This window comes from Delphinus delphis, chromosome 4 (genome assembly GCF_949987515.2).
Source record: "Delphinus delphis chromosome 4, mDelDel1.2, whole genome shotgun sequence".
Taxonomy (NCBI): Eukaryota; Metazoa; Chordata; class Mammalia; order Artiodactyla; family Delphinidae; genus Delphinus; species Delphinus delphis.
This window is the reverse complement of record NC_082686.1, coordinates 12,114,527-12,123,052: the sequence shown is the minus strand read 5'-3', so window position 1 is coordinate 12,123,052 and position 8,526 is coordinate 12,114,527. Positions and strand designations below refer to the sequence as shown.

The following is an 8,526-nucleotide window of genomic DNA, read 5'->3' as shown; positions in this document are numbered from 1 at the left end:
GAAAGAAAAACTTGGTATATCTCATAGTGATGAATGCAACTGCCATTCAAGATAGTTTTGAGCCTACCTGTGGACCCTGATGATTTAGTATGTTCCCTGGAACAATTTCTCCTCCATCTCAAAAGATGGTGGTATTTCTTGAGAAAGTTAACTTGGTATTTGTTTTTCCTGCACAGGCACTAAGCTAACTGAGGAAATCTCGGTTAGCCAGGCTGTTCCACTGGCCCACCGAGTCCTCTGACAGCAGGAATTCTATGAATAATAATGGGGACATGCAATCCCATGCAGACTCAAAGAGAATTCAGTCTAATCACCCGGAAATTCTGCTTCGTCACAGTCCTTCCTCTTGCCATAAACTGCCTTGGCTTTCTCTTTGCTTCCACATCATTTAAGCCTTTCTGCCTACCCTCCAATCTATCCACGGGGCCTCCCACTGGTATCCCGGGGTTTCCCGGGACTTTCCAAGAGGCTCCAGCGGTGGTCCTTTCCCCGTCCTTCCAGGACTAGATGATAAAATCCACATGCACTCTTTTAGAAGGTTGGAACAACACAGGACAGAATAAGAAACAAAGTAAAGGTTTTCCTAAATTCTCCACCTAGAGATATCCACTGTCAATTGACTGGAGACCATTCTTCCAAAAGTCTCTCTATCATTTGTACATCTCGTTGAATAAAAATGACACTATACCATGCATGTCATTTTATAAACTGCTTGTTTTTGCTCAACAATATGTCATGGAGATATTTTTCATATCACTGATTTTATGCCTGTGTATTTCCTTTTAAAGGCAGCGTGAGTCCCTCATATAGCCCTTTTGTGGGACATTGAGGGCATGACCATTTTTTTCATATTATAAAGAATGCTGAAATGAGCATCTTCTATGCAGACATTTTTTTTTTTTTTTTTTTTTTTTTTGCGGTACGCGGGCCTCCCACCGCTGCGGCCTCTCCCGTTGCAGAGCACAGGCTCCAGACGCGCAGGCTCAGCAGCCATGGCTCACGGGCCCAGCTGCTCTGCGGCATGTGGGACCTTCCCGGACCGGGGCACGAACCCACGTCCCCTGCATCGGCAGGCGGACTCCCAACCACTGCACCACCAGGGAAGCCCTATGCAGACATTTTTGTGTACTTCTCTGATTAGCTCTTACAGACTTAAAAAAGGAATTATTGGGTTGAAGGATATACATGTTTTTATATAAGTAGTCAAGCTGTCCTCTGGGAATTTATTATATGATACAAGTCCTGCCAGCTGACTTTTGTGGGCCAGAGCACACGGTGGCTGGGAAGCCATATTTGCCTCTATTGATTCAGCCTCGTGCAGCCTGCAGCTCAGAACTGTGGCTCGTCCTGTGTCCTCTCTAGGTTCTCATCAGAGAGATTTACAATGCAGCTCGACTGCCTTCCCCCTCTTTCCTTTTCTTACCTTAATAGCCTATGACATTTTAGGGACCAATTTCCTAATGCTTACAAAAGTCCCTTGAATTATTTGAATGAATAGGTGATGTAAGAGAAAAAACTTAACCCTTGTATATCCCATGTTCTGTGACTTGGTTGACCTGTGGATAATCTCTCCATTGCTTTCTATGGCTTCGTCACCTTCCTTTGTCACTTTATGTGAAAGGAGGAACCTTAGCACATGCCTCTTCTAGCTGTAGTGGAGATTCACTCCATTTTATTTTTAGTAAACATTTATTGAAATTGTAAAACTAACATGGTCAAATTCCACAAAGATTGAAAAACAGAGAAACAAAGCGTATCACCATTTCTCCAAATTGTGAAACTGTCACCTAGAAGGTTGCATAGTCTTTGACCCATTAGTGAATTTAGCCGCTCCTTTGTGCCTGGAATGTGGTATTTTCACTTAAACCAAAGAACTACAGGGTTGTATGAACTTGCAGAATATCAGCTTCTCAAAATAAAAATGTTTTTTTCTTTATAAGATAGGATCAACACTTGGCTTTTAAGAATAACGATTTCTTTTGGTGCAGTAAATATGAGATTTCTTTAAAAAAGAAAAAAAAAAACACAAAAAGAAAAAAGGGAGCCCTGCCTAAGCTTTCCTGATGTCATCATTGAGTAAATAAATGCACCTTGTACAGAATGAAGTAACAGCCACAGGCCTTGTATCCTATTAAAATGGATTTCCGAATGTCTGAGATAGTTTTCCATGACGGTACAGGAGACATGAACACAGGCCAGGTTCTGGTTGTGACATTAAGATTGGTTGGTCTTCTACACGGTCCAGGACCTCTCATTCCTGCGTCTCCTCGTGAGCTCCATCTATCGTCCACTTCGACGCCGGGCGCGCCCCGGAGATTTGCTTCTTTGATGTGTGTGCATGGATTCTTACTTTTGCGTATTTTGACATCCTTCATTTCCAACAGCTGTGGGATAAACACTTGCAGGCAGTGAGTGGTTTCATCCTGCGAGCTGCCAAGATGCTTGCCAAAAGTTTCATGTTTTCTTACCCTGCACGGAAAGCCTTTAAAAATGCTTAGTTTTCTTTTCTCTTATTTCTAACAGTCTTTCCCTCTGTTTTAGGAGATGTGGCTGGTGAATCTGGATGTCATATTGGAACATTGTTTTTTCATGGGGTTTAATTTCTCCTTTAAAAAATTGAACGTGCACTGCTTTCTTGTCTCTTTGTAATCAATAGAGTTGACTCACTTTTGTAATTCCTACACTCATCAAATTATGTCAGTGGAGCATCTCGTTCAACATCTTTGATTCTAATCAGGTGGTTCCTGAGAACTGTTAAAATAGTAACCTGAGAATAGAAAATAGAATCAGGAATTTCAATTTTATTGAATCCCTGGAATGTGAACTCCGTGAAGATGTGCTGTTTTTTGTCTGTTTTGTTCACTGCTATATCCTCAGCAGTGCCGGGCGTGTACTCAGTAAATATGTGTGGAATGAATGAATGAGGGGATCCAATAAAAAACAATTATATACGTTGAACAATTCAATGAAATGGTGGTTCAAATCCCTTTTCTCATTCTCTCATTGATTTTTAAGTGAATGAAAGCTCTGTGACTTTGTCAACTGTCTTAAATTTTCTGGATCTCAGTTTTCTCATCCATAAAATAAAGACTTGATAAACTGTAAAGTCCCTTCCAAGCCTAAACCTTTATCATGGCAGGTGATACACATGTATCAGTGATGGGCTAACTTGTACACCTCCTGCCAAGCAGGACCGCCACAGAAAAGATAGTTCCAAATGGAAATTTTCCCAAAATAATTGCGGATGGAGTTACTGAAGAATAAATGCATAATCTCCAGGGAACACTCTTGAATGATAATACTAATTTGAATGCATAGATTCCCTCCTTCCTTGCTTTCATCAGTCTCATTGCTACATCAGGCTCTTAACTGATGGGTACTCTGAATAAAATGAATTTGAAAATGACCCAAACAAAGAAAGAAGGCATTTCCCGTTTTCCCATACTTAAAGCACAATCCTTTGTGCTTTCATACCCAGGAAAACGATGTATGGCGTCAGTGGTGTAGAGCTTTGTTGGTCAATACCATTTTACTTATATTATTAATGCAGTGCTCTGCAAAATACATTTTAAGACAGTATATTGAATATAATCACATTTCATAGGTAGCTGGGGATGTTCTAGAATGAATTTATTTTGTCTATTTTAAATCGACTTAAAAGTGCTAGAAATTGTATTGCTTTTCTCAGGTTACTCTCTATTTTAACAATTCTCAACTTTAAATGTTTCCTCTTTGCTCGGATATTTCCATGTCATTATATTTTTCTCACTAGTTCTTTCTTAATTCATTAAAGGAAAATGTTTAAGCAGTAAATCTCTTGACATCATGATACAATTTCTTTACAGTCACTTAATCCTATATGTGAAAGATCTAGCTATTTGTCTAGTTGCCTTTCTTAGTTATATGCCTAGTTCCAGTATATTAGTTTGGTTGGTATTATTGCACCGAAATGTAGGGGAGATGGTAAGATCCAACCACATAATATAAATGGATACATCCTTGAGAAGGAAAGGAAGGTGGAAGGACGAAACTCCCTGTGACTCTCTGTAAAAAATGATAAAAATGTCTTGTGTGCCCAACACAGATGTTTCATTTTAAAATTTAAGGATAATTGAATGCTTTGATGCTGGTTCTATTTAATAATTTACTTCTGTTTTATGGAGATTTAAAAAAAGGAATAAGGAAATAGGAAGGTAGACATACAAAGAGAAAGGAAGGAAGGAAGGGAGGGAGGGAGGAAAGAAGGGAGGAAAGAAGTTAGCCATTGTAAGGCCAAGGCCCTTGCTTATTTGAGTGGAGAATGTTACAGTGATGAAAGTGGCAACTCGGAGGAGCCCCACAATCCCTTCCTTCCTTCCAATCTTCTCTCAGTTTCACCTGCCTTCCTTCCGTCCAACTTTTTCTTCCCCTCTCAACTTCCTTCCTCCCACTTTTCCCCGAATATTTGCCCACCATTGCCGATGATACGCCTGTCTGTCGCTGGGGACACCTTAGTGACAACACAGACATGATCCCTCCCACGTGGAGCTGAGCCTCTCCTTGGGGAGGACAGAGACAAAGCAGCAAGTCACACCGACTGATGGGATTATCCATTCTGATAAAGGCTGTGACAAAGGTGACAGGGGAGATGGTGATGGTGGGGCAAACTTAGACTAACAGGTCAGCAAAGAACTTGCTGAGAAAGTAAAATGTTTACACTGATACTTGAAGGATGAGCTGAAGTTATCTAGGAGTAAGGGGGTGTGTGTGTGTGTGTGTGTGTGTGTATCTGTCTGTCTGTCTGAGGGGAGAGGGGAAGGTGTGAGCCCAGGCAGAATGAAAAGCAGGTGCAAAGGCCTTGAGATGAAAAAGACTGAATGTTAGAGGAGCTGGAAGGTGGTCAGACTGGCCAGAGTGGTCACTAGCATGGGGACAGGGCTGGAAATGACTGTGGGGTAACATAGGCAGAGTCTTGTGGGCTGTGTCCGTTATCTTGGGTGCTCTCTAGAACAACCACGGGAATCCACTGAAGGGCACTGAGTGGAGGTTAATATGATTTGAGTCTTAAGGAGATTTTAATAGTTTAAAGATTTTTCTGATCACCCTCTAGGGAACGGATTGCAGTTATCTGAACTAAGCAGTGCCACAGTGCACCTAGCCAAAGTGTACCTACACAGCATAATGTAAGAGCCAACTGTTCAGGTTCAAATCCCAGTTGCTAGCCTTGAGCAAGGGAATTAAATTTTCTGTGCCTCTGTTTCTGTATTTGTAAAAGGAGGGTGATAACAGTATCAAGCTGAGGGCTGTTGTGTAGATTACAACAGCGTAATAATGTCTGGCATATAATAAGTACTCAATAAACATCTGCCTTTGTGACGACCTATTCCTGAACTTTGCTGTGTAACACACAGGCTGTCAAAAGGTAATAGTAAAAGACATTTAAAATGTTTTCTAGGAAAAGTAGCCCATGAGGAATCCTTTAATAAAACAAGCAAGGAAACAAACAAAAAGACCCTGTATCTTTCTAGCTGGAAAAATCTTTTCGTGTATGAGGTTGCTTAGCATGGGGGACAGTCATGCTGCCTAAGGAGTCCTCTGAGGGCAGTGAACCAGCCCCGTCTTCCTACTTTAATTCATCCAGCAGACTTCAGAGTATCTCCTGTCTGCAAGGTACTGGTGTTGGTTAAGGTGGTTTTGGAGGCAAGAGACAGAAAACTACTCAGCCAGCTTAAACCATGAAGCACTCTATTATTTTATATGCTGAGGGATCCAAAGGCAGCATGGCTCTGGCTCTTTCTCTGTCTTTCTGGATTCCTTTGCCTCTGCCCCTTTCTGGTGCTGGCTTAACCCTCAGACTGGTGTCAAGAGAGCGGCTTTCATCCCCTGTGTCTCATTTGGGCGGATGACATCCCTCCTAGGCAGAGGAACAATCTCTTCCTTGTGTCTTCCTTTAAAAGCAAGGAAATCGAGATATGTTCAGTAGATGGGCTTTGTGCCCACGGATGCTGCTGAGTAAGCATCGTTGACATCTCCCCCCTCCACTGCCGTCATGTCCGAGTCAGAGTGTCCCGAAGAGCCCGAACAGCTGTGGAAGTTCTTCATTGGAGGTTTGAGCTTTGAAACAACCCATGAGTGTCTGAGGAGCCATTTTGAGCAGTGGGGAGCGCTCACAGATTGTGTGGTAATGAGGGATCCGAGCACCAAGCACTGCGGAGGCTTTGGGGTTGTCACGTACGCCACTGTGGAGGAGGTGAATGCGGCCATGAATGTGAGGCCACGCGAGGTGTATGGAAGAGGGGTGGAACCAGAGAGGGCCGTCTCAAGAGAAGATGCTCAAAGACCTGGTGCCCATTTACCTGTGAAAAAGATTTTTGGTGGTGACATTAAAGAAGACACTGAAGAACATCACCTAAGAGATTATTTTGAACGGTACGGGAAAATCGAAGTGACTGAATTCATGACTGACCGAGGCAGTGGCAAAAGGAGAGGCGTTGCTTTCCTAACTTTTGATGACCATGATTCCGTAGACAAGATTGTCATTCAGAAATACCACACTGTGGGGCTTCCCTGGTGGCACAGTGGTTAAGAATCCACCTGCCAATACAGGGGATACGGGTTCGAGCCCTGGTCTGGGAAGATCCCACATGCCGTGGAGCAGCTAAGCCCGTGCGCCACAAATACTGAGCTTGTGCTCTAGAGCCCGCGAGCCACAACTACTGAGCCTGTGTGCTGCAACTACTGAAGCCCGCGTGCCTGGAGCCCATGCTCCACAACAAGAGAAGCCACCGCAATGAGAAGCCCGCGCACCACAAGGAAGAGTAGTCCCCACTCGCTGCAACTAGAGAAAATCTGTGCACAGCAACAAAGACCCAATGCAGCCAAAAATAAATAAATAAAATAAATAAATTAAAAAAAAAGAACACAGGTTTAAAAAAACAAAAACAAAACAAAACAAACAAAAAAGAAATACCACACTGTGAATGGCCACAACTGTGAAGAAACGAAAGCCCTACCTAAGCAAGAGATGACAGTGTTTCATCCAGCCAAAGAGGTCGAAGTGGTTCTGGAAACTTTGGTGGTGGTCTTGGAGGGGGTTTTGGTGGGAATGACAGCTTTGGTCGTGGAGGAAACTTCAGTGGCCGAGGTGGCTTTGGTGGCAGCCGTGGTAGCGGTGGATATGGTGGCAGTGGCGATGGCTATAATGGGTTTGGTAACGATGGAAGCCATTTCGGAGGTGGCAGAAGCTACAATGATTTGGGCAGTTATGACAATCAATCTTCAAATGTTGGACCCATGAAAGGAGGAAATTTTGGAGGCAGAAGTGCTGGCCCCTGTGGTGGTGGAGGCCAATACTTTGCCGAACCATGAAACCAAGGTGGCTGTGGTGGTTCCAGCAGCAGCAGGAGCTATGGCGGGGCAGAAGATTTTAATTACTGCTGGGAAACAAAGCTTAGCAGGAGAGGAGAGCCAGAGAAGTGACGGGGAAGCTCCAGGCTACAACAGATCGGTGAACGCAGCCAAGCACGGTGGTGGCAGGGCCTCGCTGCTACAAAGAAGACATATTTTAGACAATACTCATGTGTATGGGCAAAAAAACCTGGAAGACTGTATTTGTGACCAATTGTATAACAGATTATTTTAGTTTCTGTTCTGTGGAAAGTATAAAGCATTCCAACAAAGGGTTTTAATGTAGATTTTTTTTTTTTGCACCCATGCTGCTGATTGCTAAATGTAATAGTCTAATCATGAAGTTGAATAAATATGTCTTTAAAAAAAAAAAAAAAAGCAAGGAAATCTTTTCCTGAAGCTCCTCAGCAGAGCCCCCTCCTATCTCGTTGACCACAAAATTGGCCCCTGACTATGTTGGAACCAGTCACTGACAAGGGGAATGGCGTCATCATGATTGACTTGGACTCCTCATGGCCCACGCACTAAGGGCCCAGCCTCCTCTGAAGCATGTGGACAGATCGGAGAAGGGGCGACACCAGAGTAAAATGGGGATTGTGTCAGGAAGGAGACAAGAAATGCCTGAGGGTTCAGTCTCCAGCAGCATCTACCAAATAGCTGTAGGGGCAAATCATCGCCTTCAAAACCTCACATTCGAGAGAGTGAGGTGGAGACACACAGAATCTGAACATTGATGAGAATACAATAATTACTGAAATAGAGTTTTGATCAGAGGACATGGGAGTGTGGAAGAAAAATTGATTAATCCTTCTTCGGCTGGTATCAGGACTGGTGACAGCTGACCAGCACATGGAAGAATTGAATAAGAGTCAGCTGAAATATGGCTTTCTTGGTAGAAAAAGGATTTTTTTTTATGACGTTTCTAAAACCAAGATTTTTTTCCAATTTATTAAAAACATTAAAAAAAAGTGTGGTAAAATGCCCATAACATAAAATTTACCATCTTAACCATATTTAAGTGTGTAGTTCAGTACTGTCGAGTCTATTCACGTTGTCATGCAACCAATCCCCAGAACTTTTTCATTTTGCAAAACCAAAACTCTGTATCCATTAAACAACTCCCCATTTCCTCTTCCCTCC

General features: G+C 42.9%; 1 pseudogene; it reads left to right on the top strand.

Annotated features, from left to right (window-relative positions):
• Positions 1-6,028: 6,028 nt before the first annotated feature.
• Positions 6,029-7,458, top strand: LOC132424246 (heterogeneous nuclear ribonucleoprotein A1-like; annotated as a pseudogene).
• The last annotated feature ends 1,068 nt before the right edge of the window (positions 7,459-8,526 follow it).